General features: G+C 39.0%; 1 long non-coding RNA gene across 1 annotated transcript in view; it reads right to left on the bottom strand.

Annotated features, from left to right (window-relative positions):
- Positions 1-23,392, bottom strand: part of LOC139829096 (uncharacterized) — a 154,152-nt gene extending 130,760 nt beyond the window's left edge. The window contains exon 1 of the long non-coding RNA XR_011741342.1: positions 23,266-23,392. This is a non-coding gene — a long non-coding RNA (uncharacterized lncRNA). The remainder of the gene's footprint in view (positions 1-23,265) is intronic.
- Between the last annotated feature and the right edge of the window lie 389 nt (positions 23,393-23,781).

Below are 23,781 nucleotides of genomic sequence, written 5' to 3'. Positions count from 1 at the left end.
TCTTTTCTTCCCACCCTTCCTCCCCCGCAAGGCATTCACACAGAGAGCATTTTAATTTTCCACACTACAGCTATGTTGACCTTCCAGACCTTGCAAAGTAAAGTATTTATGATCCTGGGTTTTTTTTATGGTATTGTTTCAATATTTTTGTAACATTTGTATTTCTTGCTGATGTTTTTGGCATTAAAAATCACTCAAGCTGTGCTGAAATATAATGATATTCACTGAACCATAGTATGAAAGGATAATTCAGTTCAGGGAGGTTATTCTAGCTCATCATGTACACAAAGGCTTGAAAGAAAATGCAGAGGATTCTCAGTTCTTGACATGTGCACTATTCAATCTCTCTTTAAAAAAAATAACGTGACACAGAGAAGATTTCACTTACATATCGAAATATGCAGCTTTATGACTGCAGAGCCAACCAGGCAAAACAGTTATCCAAAATGCACACATAAAAACACTTTTTATGGTCTTCCCAGAAATACATTGTCTTTTAAATTTAATTGATCATTGAAAACTCAGGTCTGTAAGAATATTCTTTCTCTTTTCTTCCAGTAGCAGAATCCGTCACCCATTAACCCACTCCATCTCAAAATATTATCAGCAAAGTCAAAAAATGTCACTGTTAGTTTTCATATAGACTATGCTGTGCTTTATATTTATTCCCATCTTCTTTCTTGTAATTCCAATTATCCATTCTCTGTCTTTGTCTTGTCTTTTACTTAGTCTGCCTTGTCTCTTTAGTAGCAGTGGTAGAAACCCATGTGGAGGAAGACAGTTGTGGACACTTCTCAACCATTTTGATGCTCGTGGTCAGTCTTCTGCCAGGAGTTTACCAACTTCATCCACACATTCTCTCCCGAAACTGACCACTGTGCAAATTCTAAGGGAATCAATGTCAGAAAATCACACATATATCTGGGGGTTTCATTCAATTCTACCAGTGTCCTTTAAACGTTAGCCTGAAATCTTGACACTGATCCAACATATGATGGATTACCAAGGGGCGATGGCACCAGTAGAGAGCACCAGACAAATGATCTCTCAGCAGCTAATTTTCTGAAGAGTCAGTTCTGCCTTAACTTAAATGTGCTTTGCATGGTGGTCATAACTGGGGGAACTGAACTGCAAGAATCCAAAACAGAACTCAAAACATGGATTTAAATCTTGTTTACAGGGCAAGTGAGGCTCCTGAATCTCAGTACGGCAAGTTGGAAAACCAGTTCCAGCTTCAGTATCCATGGCTTGAGTTGCTCAACTGGACGTTAATTTAACGCAAGCTTTCCCAGTCTTGTAATAATCTTTGAAACAACACTACACAAATGCAGAATCTCTCCTGTCTTGGCAACAACTGCTATGCAGCCAATTTGTAACTTACAGTGGTATGAAGTGCTAGTTTGACCCTTTTTAGCAGCCTGTATATTGACTGAATAGCTTGTCCACATCAGCATTCTCTGCACTTTTGATCAATGCTATGAAGGGCATGCTGACCAGTCTAGAATATTTCATGTGACAATGAAGTAATCCATAAAGACAACAATATAGCATCATGAGTTCATGTGACTTATTACCATCATGAAAAAACAGAGAATATTACAAAAAACAAATAGTGAAACTTAGCTGAAAATACGTCCTAAATTCTGTACATGTATTTTATACAGGATGCTTTCAATACAATTTCTATACTATAGAATTTCTATACAAAAGTCAGGTTTCATAGAAGAAACCTTCACTGCCTCCTGTACACAGAGGGTCTAAGAGTTCAGAAACAAGAATCACAAATATCTTAGACCCCTGTGTCATTCACTACACTTGATAATGTTAATGTGTTCTATTTCTGAAATATTAACTGATCCGCAAGGATAGACTGACCCATCTCCTGACAGTCATACTAAGAGGTCCATGGTGTAATGACCCAGTGGGTACAAGAAGTGACACAGAGCATTTGCAACAGTAAGTCGTTAAAAATTGATGTAGCCCTAAACTACTTCTATATTTTTATAGTTTTCTGAGAGATGTTTAATTAAGTTCTCATCGCAGTTCAAAAACTATACTGAAAAATATCATACTAATCCTTGATTCCCAAACTCTTCAAGGGAAGTTGATCTATTTATTAATAAGTATCCTTCAAAGCAAGCGGTATTTTTATCTCTTTTTCCTATCCCAGTCAAGCAGGATTAAAATTAGTATCTATAGAAAACCACAGAGCAGTACTTCCAAAGAGAGCAGTTCCATGGCTTAAGTCTTATTTCAGTAAGAATTTCTTAACCTCAGAGCCCAATTGCTCTCAGTTTCCATTTATTTTTTGTGAAACCCCGCCAGTGCAAAAAAAAAAAAAAAAAAAAAAAGATTAAAAAAAAGTCACCGTTTCAAGGGGCCAAGTGAATAACCAGTCTTACTGAAAGTTTTGTAAGTACTGTTTTGATTTAGAGTTAAAAAGGGATTAATGACCACACATTTTCTTAGGTTTACTCAATACCTGCTTCTTGTCTCTCTGTGCTGGGAGATACTTCTATTATCTGTTCAGCACAGCATTAACCAACAGGCTGACTGTTCTGCAGCTCTGCTGACTCAAAATAATGACTTGTAGGGGAGTTCCAATGGCAGAACAAGGGGCAATTATAGTCACAGCACAAGCCTTGGAATAACTGTGTGATGTATTTTGTGCAGTTGATTGACCTCATGTTCAAGTTCATTTGTGCTCTGCTGCTGTACTTCTGGCCTATGCCTGCAGGTATATGGCTTGTTAATCTCAGTATAAGATGAGAGAACAGACTAGATCACATTAGCTTGTTCAGACAAAAGCAAAACAGTTCCAGTGCTGGGACAATAAATGACAGCAAGAATATAGGGCTCTGAAAGTAAATATTCCTTTTCACACAGACAATAAGATCTGATTATTCAGCCACTTTTAATATTGATCTCCATGTATGAAAAAGACAATGCCACCTTTTCCCTCGGATATTTGAAAAGACTGCTACCAGGAATTTTGAATGGCCAAAGTGAACTAAATTTCTCAAGAAAAAAAAGGTCATATGAGAATTGGTCTACGGCCCAAGAGTGAAACAAATCAGACTATGTCTCTTCATCTTCCTGTCTCTCTGAAGTACATCCCTGCTGTGATATAATTCACTGTCCAAGACAGAAGAGCTTTTCTGATAACTTATCTTAATCTCAAAGCCAATAATTGATACTAAAGAAGAGAGAATAGGAAACTACAGGTGGTGTGTTCCATTATTATCAGTATTTATCATCAAATAAACTACAGTTATTCAAAGTTACTATAAAAAAACCAACAATGTTACAATGTTTAATGATAGCATGCGTTACCTTACAAACAGCATGCAAGACTGAAGAACTTGCCTCGGAAACATGAATTTGATTCTAAGCTGGTTCAAAACCAGCGCTCCTCTTAGTGTACCCTGCTTACAAGCAGTCCAAGTCACCTGCCTTTGAAAATGCCTGTTAATGTGGATATCAATATTTAATACAAACCTAGAAATTGCTATGGGAACCATTTTGTTACAAATGTGAGTATGAGGAATCAGCTACACCTGAGGTATACAAACATAAAAATGCTTCTAAAATGTTTGTCCCCAAAGTATCCCATGCTTATGTTAATTTATGCTGAAGGATTTTTTTTTTAAAATCACTCTGTCACTGTTAAAAATTCTTAAAAGTTAGCATTTCATATCTATTCATTTGAGGATCTCTTTTTAATGCCAGAATTAGATGAAATGGTCTCCCCATAAATCAGAATCAATTCAGAACATAGTAGAGAACATAGAGAGAAAGAGCTATGCCTTAAAAATAATTAACAAATAAATCACATTTGGGAACACAAACTACTTGTGTGCAAGATAGAGATAGTTTTCTCTAAATACTAATGATTCTTGTCTATTTTAGAGTTATTTGCACCAGCTAACAAAGCACCTAAATGGTTCTGCGTGTGACAGACATGACAGGAGAGCTCACATCCAAATACCAGGTAGCAATACGAACGCTTAACCTGTTCGTAGAAACCTTCAGTGAACACACAGCCTTTCCAGGCAATCTGTTCACACAATTCATAATTCTTACATTTACTATTTAGGTAGTTGAACATGGAAATCAGTTTACTGTTGGTCACACTAAATGCCACTTCAAATATGTTTTCCCGGAAGAGCTTTCCTTTGATGGACACAGATAATTAACTTGTAACTCTAATGAGTATAGTAAAAAAAAAAACTACTTTTGAATCCAGTGGAACTGTCACCACGTGAACAGGGTCGCATACCACAAACATTTGAACAGAGAATCAATACATCTAACCAGAAATAAGCCAAACACAACAGTGAAATAAGTTACTCACAACATAAAAGCAGACTACACCACCCTTATGAAAATGTATATGATTTTTCTGGTTTCATGCTCAGAAATGAGGTCATGACTTAGCACATAGAAGTTATCAAGGAAACAGAACACCTGCCTTATCAGGAAGTACAAAAAAGACTAGAACTTGGAAACAAGAAGGCTGAAGGTCTTCCCTGAGGGAGATCATGGTTAACAAACTCCATGAATGCAGAACCCTTCTGCCTCAAATCTTCAAATACTGCACTTAGGGACAATCAATGAAAATACAAGGGGTTAAGAAGAGACCGGTGACAGTATCAGTTTTGGTATAAGTGTTCCCAGGGATTGTGCTCTGTTACTTCAAAGTGCATTTACGGCTGATGAAAAGCAACAAAGCCAGGACAATTAGTAAGCAAAGTCTTCAATATTTATTTAAAACAGTAGGTAACAAAGCCTCCCTTGAATTTTCCCCCAAATTCACACCAGTTGTCCCAAGGTGATTATTTAAAGATAAAAGGATTGGTGTTTCAATACAGAATAAGCTATCTGGAAGGGAATGTTAGACACAGCAGCCACCAACCAACTTCATTCTAAAACTGGTAATATTAAGTATTTTTATTAGCTGACTTGACATTCTACAAATCAAAATAACTAGAAATAATATATTCCTGCTAGATAAATTAATGAACATTAAGAGCTGTGTTAATTCAACTAAAGTTCAAATCAATGACTTAGATACGAAGTGTCACACCTTCCATTTAAGGACACGACTCAGATCAACATTTCAGCATAGCAGATTTACTACAAATAAACTACTTGAAAATAACCCTGAGATTACACACACACACACACAAACCTCCCAAAAACCACACCACAGATAAGTGAAACAATGCCAAGCTGAAGGCTTTCCATGCCTGGCCACAGCAACCTGTGGTTCAGAGTCTACTCTGGAGTCTTACCACACAACTTCCAGTGATCTACAGGAACAGGAGCAAGTCATCAACCATTCTAGAAGTCCTTTGCTCAAAAGAGGCAATAAATGAAATACTTATTTACATACATTACTAAATCACATTACCATCTATTAAGATCTAGTTGTTATCTGACAAATTTTCTTCCTGATTTTTTGTTTCAAATAGCAGAATTAATGTATTGACTTGCATGGTAACAGTTACACAAATAAAGTGTACAACGGCTGCACTGCAAGACCAAGTTTCTTTTTATCCCTGTCAGAGAATGTCAGGGAGGCTATTTCTCTTATTGTAAAGGTCAATATCTGATTGCAATCTGAGTTTGAAACAAAATAATTTAGTGAGACATACCCTAAAGACATGAAAACTTGGCTGTCTCTGATGAGCTGCTTTCTTCCTTTATCTTATGTACTGGAATGCACTATCCAAAATGACCTTTCTTCCAGTTAATGGGGGTAAGATCTCGAGATGTCTGACTTTTATTTACTGTGAGATCACATCAATGGTGACTGAAGATTATTGTGAGGAAATGTCATCTTCTCTGCTTTGCCAAAGTCTGACTTTGGACAATTGCACCTTGTTGTTCATAGGACTACTGAGATTTTGGGGGCGCTTCTCTTGCTTGCAAAATTAAAGGGAGGATAAAAATAGAACATAAAAGCATCTAGTATGCTTGCATTTTATGTGACAGTAAGCTCTTCCATGTTCCGGTTGCAACATGGATTATCTAGATATCTAACATTCCTCCAAATGACCAGATATCTTCTCTTTTTTTCCAGCTCCTTCCCAAAATTCAGATGTAGGCTGAAGCAGGGTCTGTTCTCTGCTGAAATTTCCATGTACACTTCAAAATTTAAGAAACTAAGAACCCTGTGTTATTTTTTTTAATCTATTTACCCAGCTAAATGTTTATCAGCACCTGTTTATACACATCAATGTACCTGATGGAAAGGAATAAACAGTGCCAAAGGACTCAATACACGCAAAACACATTTTGTCAAATTGCTCTATGGAGTCAATACACTCAAAGGGAAGGCAAAATGAGGGACACTGGAACCAAACTGGGGAAATGCAGCATCATATTGGTTGCACTGAGAAATTATCCTCCAATAGTTCAACAGCTTATTCAAATAACTTTACAAAGGCTCCTCAGCAGTAAAAAATGAGGGAACTGAGAGTTTTACACCAGCCCAGAATGGAAACTCCGGTTGCTCTTTAGCTGCTGGCTGTTGCAATGAAAGACGGCAAAGTCTGCTTTGAGGTTGAAAATGGAAACAGGTCAAACACAGATGTGTCATCTCAGAAGACTCACACTCAAATTAAGAAAAGAGAGAGAAGATACCAAAACATCCCACATTCTCTCTGCTGAGCATCAGGCACAGCAGGACAAGAAGAGGTTTCTCTCGTTCTCAGACCCCAGAGTGGGATGTCAGGATGAACACCCAGAGCAGAGCAGGAAGCAGCTCCCCATCCGCGCAGAGCGGGGCTGCTGGGCTGGCAGGGCAGCAGGGCAGACCCTGGCACCCAGGCACCCTGTGCTGCAAAGACACCGGTGTCCCTTCCCTGCTGAGGATTAGGTGGCCCAAACAAAAGACAAAGCGCAACTATATGTTTTTGTTCCATTTCCCAACACCACCACCCCCCACCCCAGCTTTTGCTCAAACAGCTTCAACCAAATGACAATAAAATGACTTTTAAGACTGGAAAAATATTAATTTGTTCACTGATCATTTTGTGCAAGTAATTAGTCACAATTGCTACTAGGACTGGAGAAAGGAAAAAGATATAGAAAGCAGATTAAAGAAATAAAACACAGCAAATTCTATAAAGGCCCTGGAAGTGTCAAATCCTTTTCAATCTTACACTTGACTATGTAAATATCCAGGTTTTATTCCCAGTGGCTTAACAACTCCAGTTTAAATAGGAAATAGCTGTATATATAACAATTGGTTGCTCATTTTACATGCACTATAGCTCATTAAAATAAAAGCCATACTCAGCTGGATATCCAGTACTTACGAGTGATTTCATGGCACATGTAGTTGTTGATAAATTGACGAGGACTGTGGATATACTCCCAAAACAATTAGGATTTTACTTTCTTCCTTTAATTGCGACAGTGGTAACTAAGAGCAAATTTACTACAAATAAAAGATGTTGAAAATATTACGTTTTCAAGTGTTGCTTAAATACATTAAAAAAATCCAAACAGTATTTTCAAACACTTTCAACTTAGGCAGCTAGCTCCTGCAAAAATCCAGAATCCAATGCAGCTGTGTATAACCAGCACATCCAGTAAGTTCCTTTTAGCTCTTTCAGCAAACAAAATCTTTCACCAAATAGTTAGTGGGAGGAACACAAACAAAGAACAAACAAACAAAAAATGCAACGCAAACAAGTCCATTACAGTCTCATAAAAACAAAAATCCAAGCTTGTATCCAAATGCGTATCTGGAACTTCTTATTAATGTATACAGTAACGCTCTAGTTATATCGGTGGAATACAGTGTTCGTATTTCAGTTTAGATGCCAGCAGAAGAGAACTGAGCACGAATTCTGACAGTCACAACATTGCCAATTTTTTTTGCCATGACCATGACTTGGCCAGTGCTGTGACACAGCCCTGACGCCCCCGCCATGGCCCACTAACCAGGACACAGGGAGGGCAGCAGGTGCAGGAGCTCTAGTCTTTTTCTCCCAGAAAAGAAGTGGCAGAAAGGCAGGTTTTCATAAAACCCAGGTTTCTGTAAAAGAGTAGATATGTTCAAATGCGGAGCGATGCATGGGTTCAGATTCCCTCAGGGAAATCATCGTTACAGAGGCGGGAAATACACTGACATCTAAAATTAACTCAACTTTGGTGTCAGATCCAGCCCTCTTTCTGAAATTTGCCCCTGGTCTGACTTCAGAGAAAACATTGAAATTCTCAAAGACCTCTCTCCTGAACTAAAGAAAATCTCCATTATCATTTGGCAGCAAGAGATTTTGCATCCTCTCTGCATGTTCCTGCTGCTAGAGGGCAGGAACATTAGACCTGCAAGCACAACACACACAAGCAGAAAAGCAGTAACAAAATATGCACTGATGGGAGACACTGTTATCTTTTTACGAAATATCCCATGGCCTATTTGATATATCAATATATAATTTTACTTAAAAATTAGGGAGAAAAAACACCAATCCTATCTAAATAAAAACATCCCTTAGGTTTCCCTGCAAGGCAGCTGACCTCATTTGTTGTTTCAAAGGTTGACTGGATGAGCACTAAAAGGCAGAAGGTATTCTCAGGGCAGCGACCTCTCTGATGCTTTATAGATTAACAACAAAGCAGCTTTATTGATATGATTTTAAAGAGCTCTCAGAGGCACAAAATGCAGTTGCTGTAGGAATAAATAGCAGACATCCCTTTGAGAACAACAGATGGCATCCAAGGTGACTTATCGCCCAAGCAGGTAAGCACTCACTTCCACTTATTTGTAAATAGCCATCATTTATCCTGGTTTGTTCAGCAGGTCCCACTGGTGCCACCCGCATCAATGACTAAAATGAACGGATGGCAAAAATAAAATGTAGAAGTGCAAGTTTAACTTCTTTTGCCCCTCAGCAAATCCAAGACTTGAAGTGATACATAAAGAAAGCTGTGAAAATAAAAAGTAATGGTACTCTTGATAAAAATTATGTGTTCCAGTAGATTCTGAATTCAGCGAAAGGGAATACTAATGTCCTTTCTTTTTTTTCTGCTGACATTCTAGTTAAAAACCAAACAAAAAAACTTACCTCACTAGAACATCTGGGTAAAAACAAGTTCTGTAAGTAGCCCAGTTAGCAAGAATGAGCATTAATGGCTTAAGTGGAGATGCACAGCTGCAAGTTGCTTATTAAAATGCTTTATCATTCATTAAATCCCAGTGGAAGAATCAGAAAAGCTGGAAGACCTTCCAGGCTGTTCTTTGAAACTCTTTCACCATCAGCACTAGAGGCAGCTCAATTAAAGAGAAATCACATCTCAGCTACCACAAAAAACCCCTGCAAAGAAAGACGTCCATGGCAGACATGTCCCAAGCTAATGTTCAGCTCACCATGTAGGACAGCAGAATGGTTTGATCTCTAGAAGAAGAAAGGTGCCTACATTAGCACTGCCGTTTGGATCAGCAGGGCACTTAGGAAGCAAAGCCCTCAGCTGTCCCACTGAGCAGACTTTGGTGTGTGTGACACTTGGTCTGACAGCGCTCTGATGGGGACTCCCCTTCAGAAGATGCTAAGGAGAAACTGTTTGCCAACGAAAGATCAAGCACACTCAGCTACAAGAGGTCATTGAGCCCATACAACAAGAATAAAAGTAAAGTAAGCTCCTCCCCACTCTTACCAGGTCCTTACCATCAAGTTCTGTTCTACAGATCTGCTCCTCCCTGCACCATACTGTGGCTTTATTTCCAAAGGCTGGGGCTCAGCACTGAAGGATCCCACATTAAGCCACTAAACTACACTAGCAGTTTTCACAGAACTCAATGCTCCTTCTGATACACAGACAGCATTCCTCTCCTTCCTCATGCTCGGTCAGACCCTGTTCTAGCCTAGTTACCTGGTCTGTATATTATTTCTAAGACATGCCTAGACCAATCTTTCCAAGCTCCCAAATAAGATGCACCACTTCTCAGATATTCAGTACCTCAAAGAGTCAGTAATCTTTAAAGCGGATAGATCGTTACCTTTTTTGGCAAAAGGTACTATTTCACATTAAAGCAAAATATCACTTCTCTTACACCTAAAGAATAAACTACTGATCAGATTAAAATGTCTGGTTTTTCTCGTCACATCTTCTGTCCTGACATTGCAGGACAAAATGCTAGCTCCCAGAAGAAGATATTTCTCCCTAAAAGTCTTCAAAACGAGTCAGAGGGAAAAGAAAGGAGAAGAGCTGCAACTATTTAGCTCAGTTTTGCAAACCAAAAGTATCCAATTTACTCCAATTACAAACAACTTTGAATTGCTACTCCCATTACTACAGTTCAGTGGAGTTTTGGTTGAAGATAGTGCAGTGGGATTCACATACCCTTGAATTATGTCAAACCTCTCAAACAAGGGCATTTATGCCCGTTTTTGCACTCAGGTTGCATGTCTGGATGGAATAACAACAGGTTTCATTCCTATCCCAAACAGAGGATTTCCACAGCAATGTGCACTCACAGTTCTGTCCCATGGTCACAGAAAAACCTACAAAACACTAAGGACGGAACTGCTGGGCAGCTATACCAAGCAGAAAGGTTGTTTGTCTGGGAGCTTCATCAAAACACGCAGCAGCAAGAATGAGCCCACAAATGGGTGTTTTTGCACCACAGTACACTGCTGACATCCACAGACTTCCCTTGCTCTTGACTGTGCTTCTCCTCCAGGATCACAGCCATGTGAGATCACTGCCTATTGTCCTATTTTTAGTAAACTAAACCACATTCCTAATATACTTCTCAAACCCTAAGTGTTCACTTCTCAAGGTATCGCAGCAGGGAGAAAAAGAAAAATAGAATAAAATGAAAACCACCCTTTAAAATGAAGAGAAGCATTGGCAGTGTTGAGGACTTGCTGTGAAGTAACACAAGACATCCTTCAATAGCTGGATATTGCCCTCAGAATAACGTCCACACCAGCAGAAACTTAAGCTTTTGAAAGAAGTGTCATCCAGACACCAGCAGTGCCATGATGCTGCTAAGTCACACCCCAAAATTAAGCCACTCTTCTCTCTGCTCTTTGTACAATTTTTGAAGAGCTGAGAAGTAGGAAAGTGGCTATGAACAAAAGAAGGAATGACACAAGAGACTTGTTCTTTCTTGTTAAAGAGAGCGAAAAAATGCTCATAGTTTACCGATATGAAGATGTATTTTGGTGCTAAGTTTCCATACTGCATATGACGCTACCTCCCCCCCTCAAAACCTTATTCATGAAGTATTAGCATTCAAATTCATCTGTCAAAATGATTGTTGATGTAGGTATAGAAGGGCTACGTTATCATCTGCTCTGCAGTTTCCCTCAGAGCAATTTTGATTCAGATATTTACATAACCAAAGATTATGACATCCTTTCCAGCCCTTTTCATGTGTCTGTCAGCAAGATGTCAGCCAAATCAGATTAATTCCAGCTAGATTCTTCCTTGATACTCAAGAATAGCTTGTGAGGCATGAAGCAGTCATTTTGCCAAGCAGAAAGTTTGCTTTCCAAAAAAAAAAAGTGACAAATAATTTGAAGAAGAAAACACACATATACATGAGTGAAAAATGGGTGTTTTCTTATCCTTGAATCCCAAGATGTAGTGCTTTTGAAGGCAAGTATGACCATTGGTAGAAATATTTTAAGAATGGTTTAAAAGTACTAAAACATCTTCCATATCTTATATCCAAGATAATATTTTCTGTTACTAGTCTTCGCATTATAGCAACAGATACAAATTTTGAAATACTGCATATGCTAGGGGATAGCAAACCGGTCATCATTCACGTGAAGCCGGCCAAGAACAACTCTTTCCTTGTATTGTTGGGACTTGTCAAGGTTCCCAGGTTACACAACTTGAAACTCTATGAACCTCCCTGCACCTTAATTCCACTTTGCTTAACACTCATTCCTGCATAGTAAGAAGAATGGAACAGAGCTTGTCGACATTAATGAAATTTGTCTTTAACTTCTCACAGCTGATTCAGATGACAAAATGGGCAAAGACACTTGTGCTTTGTCAACATTAAGGCTGCTTTATGCTATTGCTAAAGAAGCTAAACTAGGTAAAACAGAGAAGTAAATTGTCATAAAGGTCAATATCCAAGGACAGAATAAATTGCTGAAGAGTAATTCTGTGCTAAGACCCTACGGCATAAAATATAAAGGATATTTACAGAGAATAATGTTTGTGTATTAATTAATGCTGAAGGAGAGGAAAGGATTATTGAGTAGATAGTAGAAAAAGGTCAAAAAGGACAGATTAAATGACAGAGTAGAAAGAAAAAAATGGAGGAGGAGAAGCAGGAGGAAATAAAAACAACAGCAAGGCAGCAGAGGAGCTAACAAAGGGCTAGATACAAATCCCAAGCCAGGACTCTGGAAGGGACCGAATGCAGCATCAAGTAACTTACGAGAATTTCTCCAAGCCTTTCATTCACTTCCTCCTGCTGACAGTTCAGCAAATCAGGTGCCCCCTACTGCCAAAGGCTGGAAATGATAGACAAGTGGTAGAAATGAATTTGGCTTACATTCTCACAGTTTAGCTCTACGGTCTCAAATATTTTACATTTTCCAGAAAACACATCTTGTTTGCCATCTCTCATTGTTAGGAAGAGGTTATTCAGCAATGGCATAGAGTGATACAGTTCATACGCTGAGCTTATTTGCTTGTCCATTTATAAATACATCATACTAGAGATAAAACTATTAAATCTACAAGGCCTCGAGTTAAATACCATCTCAACCATTCTTGCCCTCAGAATATAGTAACTACTGTCATTACCAATCATCCATTGGCTCAACTGTCAGGTTTAAATCCTCTTTGGTAGTTTCAAAGCTTTTTTTTCTCCAGTGTACCAGCACCTGACATTATATTGTGTGTAGAGATGAAAGACAAAGGTATCTGACTGATATTAAATGTTGTCACTCAGCTGTGGCTGGGAGGATGCCAACTGGTCAAATTCTCCAAAATCTTTGAACAGATGCTGTGGATATTCTAGTTATTACTTGAATTTCACACTCTTCCTATCTATCCTGACAGCTGGTTTTGACAGTCTGCTCTCTTCTTCTCCGCTCTCACGTCAACCTCAGACACATAATAGCTGCATTAGAGCTTAAACAATAGTGATTAGATCAGATAGAGGAGGAAGCATGGTGGCAATAAAAATTAAGATGCTTCAGTAAACCTTCAAACTCAGGCCACTTCAGCTGAAACCAATTTTACAGAAAGTCATCCAGTCAGACAATAATATTCAGAGAAGAAGAGCAGGAATTTTATTAGGCCTTAAGGTACATTCCTTGTTGGTTTGCATTGGTTTGCATTTTTGTTTTTAATCACACTAATTTCGATGAGGAAGTCTGACTGACCATCATTCTTGATATTCTCAGGATTTAGAAGGGTCAAGAGGTTCTGATGCACCACCTTATCCTTGGCAGTTCTCTTTGCAAAAGTGTCCTGCTCCCTCCAAGTCATTTAATGCAATTTAGCCCTCATTAAAATAATGAAGCCACTCAGCTGCACAGATCAGTTTGACATAGCTAATATCAAATAAACAATCCAAAAAAAGAGTTGGGGATCAGACCCCATCACATTTCAGCATGCCAAGTAGTCCTGTATGCTGTCTACACTAGAATCTAGCCCTACAGAAACACTGCTCTCCACCACAGTAGGGATAGCTGTAATAACTGAAATGCATTTTTGCCATCTGTTAAATAATTCACACAAACAAGATCTGCAGATGTATTTTTTCCAGAAAAGCTGTCTGTATATTTAAAAGGTAACCTCTACAATCCTCACATTCATAATTAGGTTTGTGGGTAGACTGAAGAAAACAATTCCATTTGCAGAAAAGCTCAACAGATGGTACCGTGTATTAAAGTAGAAGCATGTGAAAACTATTTGAACAAATGGCAGATGTGTCTGTCAGCCTTCTCCTGTGCCATGAAAATCAATACTGGCATTTAGGACATTATTCAGACTACAATAATTTCACAAAAGTCCTCTGAAACATCTTTTGACGAAGGACCTTTACAGACGCAGAGATAACCAGCCACGGGGCATAACCAGTCTCCTTATCCAGTCCCACCCTCAGATTCTTCCCAAAGGTCCCTATCGGAATACACAGAAGAAAGCACACTTAGCTGGATTTAAGACAACAGTGACTGGTTGTCCATCACAACAATCTTTTGGGGTTTTTTCCTGTATGCCTGAACGTGCCACACATCCTATTAAGAGTTAACACTGTTTCGAGAAACACTGCCTTCTATCTAGTGTCTTCTGCAATTGCTTTACTTTAATATGACTCATGCTAAGCATGCAGGAAAAATAAAAAATGTAGTACAGAAAAGGCAATCCATTACAGGTTCACAAGAGCTGAGCTCAATATTTTAGGATTCACATCCTACCACAGGGAATTTAGGTTTTCCCAGGTGCTACTTACCAGTGATGTACCCTCTGTATTTAAAAAATATATCATTTTTTCATGGGACCAACAGTGAACTGCTCCGTATCATAGTTTGTATAACCTGAGACCACGGAATAAAGTTAATGTCTCTACACACATATACTTAATATACATAGACTTTCTCCTAAGTGCCTATACCTGCTACTACTGAGGTGAGGCAGGAGTTTTTCTGTTAATATAGCAAAGTTGGATGCCTAATCACTGAATCAGTAAGAATAAAAAAAAAATGAGTTCAGTTACAAGAGAAAATGTTGCTTGAGAAATAAATACACATAATAAAAAGAACAATCTGTTTTACTATGAAGAGCTTAGATGATTTTATTTTTAGGAATACCTTTGAAAGAGTCAAATCCTCTCTAAGAAGCAATAGCCCAAAGCAATAAAACACATCAATATTTTCCATGGTAAAAAAAACCCCATAGTTTGAAATTTAGCTGTTATAGAAGTTAATTCTTAAATAAAGCTTATCTTAGGCTCTCGTTTACCCAGAATACACGAGCTGTCTTCCGCAGGGAAGAGCAAAGAGCCTGCCAGCTAGTTCTGATAAGCAAGGAATCAAAGTTTGTCTCCCACTCTAACGCTTTAGGAACCGCCTGGTCACAGCTCTGTCCAACCTGCAATCCCGGCTCCAATTCCACACAGCATCAGAGACATCCTCATTGTGATAACTCTTTAAGAGTTTCATTCTAATGCATGTTGTAACTCAGAGAAACCTTGCCTAGATCTAAAATGATGAAAGTACCCTTAAAGCCAGAATATGTTAATGCTTTCTCATTGCGTGTGCTGGTTTTAACAGCCAGGGGAATCCATTGGTCCAAACACAACGCCAAAGAGAAGTGCCCATCTGCCTTTTGGGAGGCAGGATACACTGCATCACACAGGCTGCTTAAACTCATGTAATCCCATTATACACATTTGGATGTGCAAGAGCATCCTGAGCAGCCCTGTTCCCCATCTACTGTTCTTTCACAAGCGTCACAAGCCTGCCAGGGCAGAAACGGCCAGTGACAGGTGAGCAGCAGGAGGCTCATGTCACAAGTGTTTCTCTTGGAGCCTGTCACAGTTGACATGTGCACAGACCCACGAACCTGCCACAGCCATGGGTGTGCACCACGAACCTGACACAGCCACGGGTGTGCACAGACCCAGGAACCTGCCACAGCCACGGGTGTGCAACAGACCCAGGAACCTGCTACAGCCACGGGTGTGCAACAGACCCACGAACCTGCCACAGCCATGGGTGTGCACCACGAACCTGACACAGCTACGGGTGTGCACCACGAACCTGACACAGCCACGGGTGTGCACAGACCCAGGAACCTGCCACAGCCACGGGTGTGCAACAGACCCAGGAACCTGCTACAGCCACGGGTGTGCACAGACCCACGAACCTGCCACAGCCATGGGTGTGCAACAGACCCACGAACCTGCCAGAGCCACGGGCGTGCAACAGACCCACGAACCTACCACAACCATGGGCATGCAACAGACCCACAAACCTGCCACAACCATGGGCATGCAACAGACCCACGAACCTGCCACAACCACGGGCATGCAACAGACCCACGAACCTGCCACAGCCGCAGGTGTGCACAGACCAGCCAGAAGAGGCTGCCTCACTCCCAGGGACACAGTCACAGTTTCATGCCACAGAAATGTAGATGAAAGGCAGCTGTAACCCATAGTGCATAACGCAGCATTCAGAAAAAAAGAATAATGCTACCCATCACCACCAGACCTGGTATATTTTTGGGGTATACAGATATCCTGATTGTTCGTTGTGTAAGCCTCTGCAAATCAAATTCCTCCATCAAAGCAAGTTTAAATAAAAAGATTCCCCCACTCCACAAGCAGAGTTTCCGCAGGGAGCCCTTCTCCTCACTGATACTATGTTGTTCATCTTCTGAACTTTTGGCAGAAAACTGTTGCAAATTTCTACTGCACTGCATCTTCTCACTTGCAGGTACTCATATTGGAGAAGAAAAGCTAATCTTAAACAACTACTTTCTTAAAGGCATTTTTTTCCTCTTCAGTTTACACACAACATCTCTTTTCTGCTATCAACTCCAACTACTTTAAGGAAAAGTGTTTAAGCCTATAGCTAAGGGGGCTGTTCTTCCCAAAAAGTTTAATTCTCTAAATATTACAACTTTCCCAGCAGGCCGAAAAGAAAAAGGATGCACAAACATGCCTGTAAAGATATGTTAAAACATTGACATCACATCATTACCTCAAAAAGGAGGATATGGAGTCTACAAATTTGTCTGTAATTCATAGACTATATCACTGAAGGAGAGACAACTTTTCATTGTTTTTACAGCTTCTTTTAAGTTTGTCGCAAAGCAAATACCAGGTAAATGTACCAATCCAAAAGATCACACACGGCAAAATTATTTTGCATCAACTTGAAAGTGTTAGGCTTGTTTGCACTAAAGCGATTCTATAACTGAACACACATCACCAATCCACAGCTCTAAATTAAGATTCATAACTAACCAGGAAAGCAATAATTTCAAAAATGCACTACAAGACTTTCACTTTTTGATGTTGGGTTTGGTGGGGGATTTATTGTTTTTTTGGTGTTTTTTTTTAATTGTTTTGGGTTTTGTTTTGGTTGGTTCTTTGGGGGTTTGTTGGGTCTGTTGTTGTTGTTTTGTTCTAACAGAGAAAACAAAACTTGGAAATACACTGATAACATCTTCCATGGCAAAAAGCTCTAGTAGCTGCAGCTGGTCTGATTTACAGCAGTATCTGCTGTTTGCTGAATAGATTAGCATCTTATAGTGTACAATACTAGCTACTCTTAGTGAGGCTATGCAATGAAAAGATAATTATTCAAGTAAGGAAAATGACCATTTTTAGACAGTATGTTCTCCAAACAATTTCTCTTTGTAACTGATCTTAAAGCAAATAGTCTTATACTGGTTAATACCTGGGCTTATAGCTCAAATCAAAAAAGAATGGAATAATGCTTGCTAAGTAAGAGCAAGTGAAATATTTTCAGGAATGAGTTTGATAAGGCTGAAAGAAGATATTAAAGCTTGTTGTTAATTCCAGTTTACATTATAAATTTTATTTTAGAAACAATGGCTTAGTTTGATAGTATACAAGGGACCATTTTACTGAAATGTAAATAACGTTACATTAACATTGTTCTCATAATGTTAAAACAAACAAACAAACAAAACCATGAAATGCCACAAAACATACCACACACACCCCACAACCCACCCTAATTCTTTTACCACGTAACTCCTAAGCAGCCAAAACTTGGGCTTCATCCAAACCAAGCTGGTGGGGAAATCCTAATACACCTTAACCATCAACTATCAACCAACGGGCAAAATATGACCTGAAGCAGGTTTAAGACACTAAGTTGCACCTAATTGCAGTGTTTCCTATAAGCCAGTTACCACACACACACACACACTCACCAACCATTTCAATCAAGCTCCTTGCTCTTCCTGGAATCTTTGTGCAGCGATGGGAAGGACAGAGCACGGCACCTGAGGACATGCCCAACAAAGAGGCATTTCCTACTGCCAGTGGACAATGCTGCCCCAGATGGACCCCGCAGAACACCAGAACACTTCGGATAAGCCACTTACGAGCAGAGCAGAAAATAGATCTTAGAAACAGAATCATCTTTGTGCACACTAAATAGATGTGCTTCCTTCCTCAATGAAGATCACACATTGAGGTACGCTAGTAAGGGAGATATAGCACAGACAGAGCTGTTCTGTTCCAAACAGTTGAACTGGCAGCTGAGAATTAAATAACTTCTCCAGCAAGCCAAATCATCAAATCAATACTGTACTGATGGTCATCACTTCCAGGTTCCTGTTACATCACCTGGACAGGCCTAGAGTTGACAGCAACACCAGCAGGAGAGCAGTCTCTGACAAACAGTGACACGTTAACACAGCTCTGGGAGGGAAATCTGCGCTGCCACTGCTGGGGTGGGCTGCACGAATTTTTCGGAAGGAGATGACATTCCTCATTGCTATCAATCTTGTTCCTTTTCTTTACGTTAAACTCACTCCAACAAAAGAAAGAATGAAACAAAAAAGTCTTCTTGCCTCCTACTGATCCAACTCCCATGCAGGTTGTTCAGGTGAAATTTAATTTTTGAAAAACATGTTTATATTCCACATTTCTAAAGCACATCACATTTAGAAAAGTACAATCAACAAATCATGCCTTCAAATGTTATATGAGAATGAAATACTAGTCAACTATTTGTGACATTACTTAATCACTCAAATGGAACCCAAAATCATCTTTACACCCACATGGAACAATGATGCAAACTGACAATGTTTGGGTTTGATGCTGCTTTTTATACTAAAACTCACATGACACTGGTTATTGATCCAGTGAAAAACGTAATTGATTTCCTACTAGGCTCTGCCTTTGCCATTAAACAGAGAAAGTCCCAACAAATGGCTCTCTTTGTAAGGTGTCCTAGTACATGAAAATCAGTGCCTACTCCCTAATTGCTGACAGATGGCTAAATTCTAACTACAAGCTACCAGGCAAGTAGGATAAATGCACTAGAGACTTGACATGTAGTAGATGCAAACTTAATATACCTTCTGAAAAAGTTAAAGATTTGTCTGAAAGGAACATTTTGAGCAACTGAATTCTCGTCTTCCTGTTCATGAATCTGCTGTATTTGATCAGCCCCCAGCACAAAGGTTCAAGACCTTCTGCTCTATGAATCAGGTTGCTCCTCTTTCAACATCACATCTTCAATTTGTTTGTGTGGGTGTAGACTGAAAACAGAAGCTTGGCATGGAGAAAGTTTTTCACAGTAAATCAGATTTTACTGATGATGTGAACAGAACACATGAATATTACCACTCAGTTCACCACATTTCCATCAAAAACCTACATGCCTACTTGAAGAGGTTAACGAAAACTGAGACACTACAACAAAAAAAGAATAATGCGTTTGCATTATTGTGCTGTCATTACATTTATGTTCTACTACAGCCCCAAACACCAGTAAATTAAAAAAATAAATATGAAAAACAGACAACAATGTTTTTTCTAACTTGATTTTCCCCAGTATCTGCTTGGGCCATGAGTAGAATCGCTCTCCAATTCACAGAGCAGAACTGAAGACATTTTCTAGTAACCGCACTGCCTAGTGAATCCTGATCCTACATTCTCTGCTTTTATGTGTCTGGTTTCATGGGATTTGATGGTAATTTAAAATCACTGCAAATCCTATATTTTTATAGTAATTACACCACAACATTTTTAAAGCAATTAGCATGAGCCACACCTGGAATTACCCTTGAACTCATAACAGTTTCAGTTATTGAAGAAGATGGTAGTTCCCCCCAGTGGTTAAATCAGCAGTTAACTTCCGTATCTAATACATTTTTGTATTTATACATCCTTAACAAGATGATTAATGTACCAAATGGGTCTGCAGAGGAAAAAAAAAAATGATATTGCATTGCAGTGAATCTTTCCTATCTTGTCACTTTCGGAGGTTCATGACAAATGGAGGGAGAAAGAAAGAGACAATCAGAAAGATTCATAGAAGAACAGAAGAAATGAACTAATACAAAGAGTATATTGACATGATAGTGGATCCAATCAAATTCAGAGCATCGCATCAGAGTTTTCTATCCCTTACCTCATTAACTTTTGAACACAAGGGTATATTAAAGCCACCACAGAACAGCAGAGTTAAACTGAAAGACAGGACTGGTCTCATGTAGGTAAAGGTAAGAGACATGCAACGAAACCTAGAGCTGATACACTTCATAAAACCAGATTATTTTGCCCTAGATTTTCTTAGACATTACTACAATATGTGGTTCTTTCAGACACAAAAAAGTGGTGTTATACGGACATCTTTCAAGTAGCATTCACTTATTTTAATAAAGCCTTCTCAAGACTTAGCAAACCTGCTTACTGTCTCCCTTTATAAAAGGTATTATTCTGCCAGGTGGTTTATCCAGACTCCCACAAACTTTAATTATCTCCTCACTTAATGAGTACAGTACCTGATCTAGATTTATTGCAGTAGCTAGAAGCTTGTGTGAATAAAATATCAGTTCTGTTTGTGATGTGGCAGTTATCTTTGTTTGCAGACTCTTCTAATTACTTCCAGGTCATCAGGACCATCCCCAACAGATACTTTACTGTCATTAGAAAAAGTGGTATAATGACTAAAGAAAGTCAATGAGCAGAGGAAAAAAAAAAGGTCAGAAAATGTCAAAGTGAGGCTCAAACCTGTTAATTCAAAGCTGGATTACAGATCACAGAAATCATGCAGGTAACTTGGCACACATCCAGTGAGACACCGCAGGAATCAATAGGTTACACTGGGCATGTGTCAGGGCAGAATTTCAGCTTACCAGTCACCACATGAAGTCATTTGTTTTATACAGATTTGTCGAGGATAAATTATAAGAATAGGTGAAGTTACTCACTAGTCTAAACACTGACTTTGCAATACACAATATGCATGTGTGTCTGTGTGTGCATGCAGGTCAGTATTGACAGAAGATAAAATTAGCAAAAGGTGTCTGTACTTGACCAAATGCAGCACTGGACCATGTATAATTTTCTTCCATTTCATTAGGGAACAACCTTTTTAGGGGTAGAAATCCAAACACATTCATTTGCTACATCTTCTTCTCCCATTATTTTGAGACACTATTTGCTGAAGCAGAAGCCCTGAGTGCTCTAATTGCTTGATCCACTTGTTCACTAAAGATTGCCTCCATTACCAACGTTGTCTTGTACCAGTCCCTCCACTATCAGTCCTTTCTTGGGTCGTTTGCTCACGATATATTTTTAAAAGGTGTAGCCATGGGTATTTCAGGCATAATTAGATTCTACCACTTCAGCTATCCAGACAATGGCTGTGATTATAATTCCAAAGGAAGATTTCCAAATGCAATGTCACAGAGCAACTTTAAAAGTGCAATTTAACCTAAATGTTCAGTTGACCATTTATGGTGACAGCCCTAATTACTCACAAGTGGAATAAACTATGCATTAAAACCTCTTCTGGCATTGTTCTAAATCAAAACATAATCTGACTTAAATCATCATGTTTGAATTTGCAAACTAATTGCATCACTTCCATTCCCTTTCAAAAGGAGTTGTTCCTACAATTTAAAAGATTGCCAACATATTATTTGAGAAATACTTAAATCCTTAAAAACAAAAAGGCATTATTCACTTCTCTCCAAAAATGAACCACACAGCTTCATTCAGTGACAATTTTCGAGAGGATTCTGACTCCCCTGGCTATGTCCATGGTGTTGCTTTCCATTCCCTATTAGCCCAGAAAAGTATGGGGCTCGTTTGTAAGGGTGAAAAGAGTTAAAACATGTAGTTTGCAGCTTTGGATTTAGACTTAAGGAAAACTGAAATAAGGAAGATGTAAGTGGTAAAATCTATTCAAAAACACATGTCCACAATTAGAATCAGAGAATCGTCTAGGTTGGAATCATCAAGTTCAACCATAAACCTAATACTGCCAAGTCCACCACTAAACTGTTCCTCTAAGCATCAAATCTACACATCTTTTTAAAACCTCCAGGAACGATGACTCAACCACTTACCTGGCCAGACTGTTCCAAGGCTTAACAACACTTTCCATCAAGAAATTTTTCCTAATATCCAATCTAATAATCTTAGCGGAATTCATCACTCAAAGAGGGTACCCTAGTGAAAGTTTCCTAGTAGTCTTTGCATTTCCATCTCTACTTTTTTCATCCAGCCCCTCTCTATAAGGCAAATGTCACCCTAAGGTCAAGAGAATAGTTTTGTAACTTTTGATCAAAAAATTTCACCAATATTAGAGAAGTACTCCTGGCTGCGTAGCATAGTCAGTACATTGAGTCCACTAGGCTTGTTTTCCAAGGTATGTTTGTATGTGATTGCTCTTTGATTTATCTAGACTTGGAAGAAAGTCATAATGGCAACACAAGTTTGTACTTTCAGTTTTACAGTTCCCATTCTGCTCAAGTATGTACTGACAGTGCTCATTGATTCCTTTCTCCAACACTTTGGATTTTAGCTCTCTGCAACATGCTGCACTAGCAGGTGAATGATGGTAGTCACCATAACACACAAACAAAACTTCACCTTCCACCCCTTAAGTATCAGACCATGTACTTAAGTTTCATAATTCAGTGAAGTGAAAGGATGTGGTCAGTGATGTTTGCTATATTAAACACACCAAATCAGCATATGTGCTGTAACTGCACAATGAATACTACTATAATTTCTGAATCTGTCATCCGATTTCATCACTCAGGAAGTGATCATCTAAGGATGACTGATACATATGAAAATGGAAAATACTGCATGTATACATACAGTATTTACATAAATACTGTCCAGTGCGCTAGTCACTGTACCAAAAGAAAAGAGAGTTTTACAGGGTAAGTCCAGAGACTGGGGAATGCAGAAGAAGTAACTGCATTGTGGGGTGACTATGAAAGCAGATAAGGCACTGTTGTACTGAGAGAAAACAATTTATATCAGTGTTCCCCTGAAACACTATACATTTTATATACTGCTTTGTTCACATGGGCCAAAAACAGATACAGATTTTCTCTGGCACCTTCCTTTCCCCTAATAATCGCTAACAGTAGTTGCTGGGCTTTGCAAGATTTGCGGTGCTGCTCTTTCTGTCCTTTTTCTCCCCAACTCCCTGAGGTGTCCTGGCAGCGAGGGCTCCAGAGCTCTGACAGTCCCCTCTGTAGTTATTAAGAAGCCACTGGCAACCATTCGGGTCCTTTCTCAAGTCTTACCCCGTAGCTTCGAATTTAATTCCAGCTCCTCAGAGTCCGAGCAGATTGTATTCTGGAGATCCTCCCTTAGATGCATTTCTTTTCTCTGCAGTACTCCTAACAGGAACTGCTTGATAACCTCTCCAATTCTTCATTTATTACTGTAGGTCACTGGAAAGAAAAAAACAGTCTTCCTCACTAGACATTTATTTTACAGTGTCACAAACGCAACAAAATGATTCATAGTCACCTAAGGCTATACCGGTCTTTCCTTTGTTCCAGATACTGAAAGATGTAATTTCTATATTGAAAAGATGGGGAAGATACTGAAAAAGTATCCTTCAGCTTAGAATGCTCCAGTCATCTTAGATCCTTTTTTGTATTTTTGTATGTCCATTCGCTTGCAGGCTGCAATGTTTATAAATCAAACAGCATCACAACCGATTGCACTCCAAAGTCATAATATAAAGAATAATCATACATGTTTAGGGGTGTCTCAGTGATGATATAAAAATGTAACATTTCTATGTCCTAATC

Source organism: Patagioenas fasciata, chromosome 14 (genome assembly GCF_037038585.1).
Source record: "Patagioenas fasciata isolate bPatFas1 chromosome 14, bPatFas1.hap1, whole genome shotgun sequence".
NCBI classification, from domain to species: domain Eukaryota; kingdom Metazoa; phylum Chordata; class Aves; order Columbiformes; family Columbidae; genus Patagioenas; species Patagioenas fasciata.
Note: the sequence above shows the minus strand (reverse complement) of the source record. Positions and strands in the feature narration are given on the sequence as shown.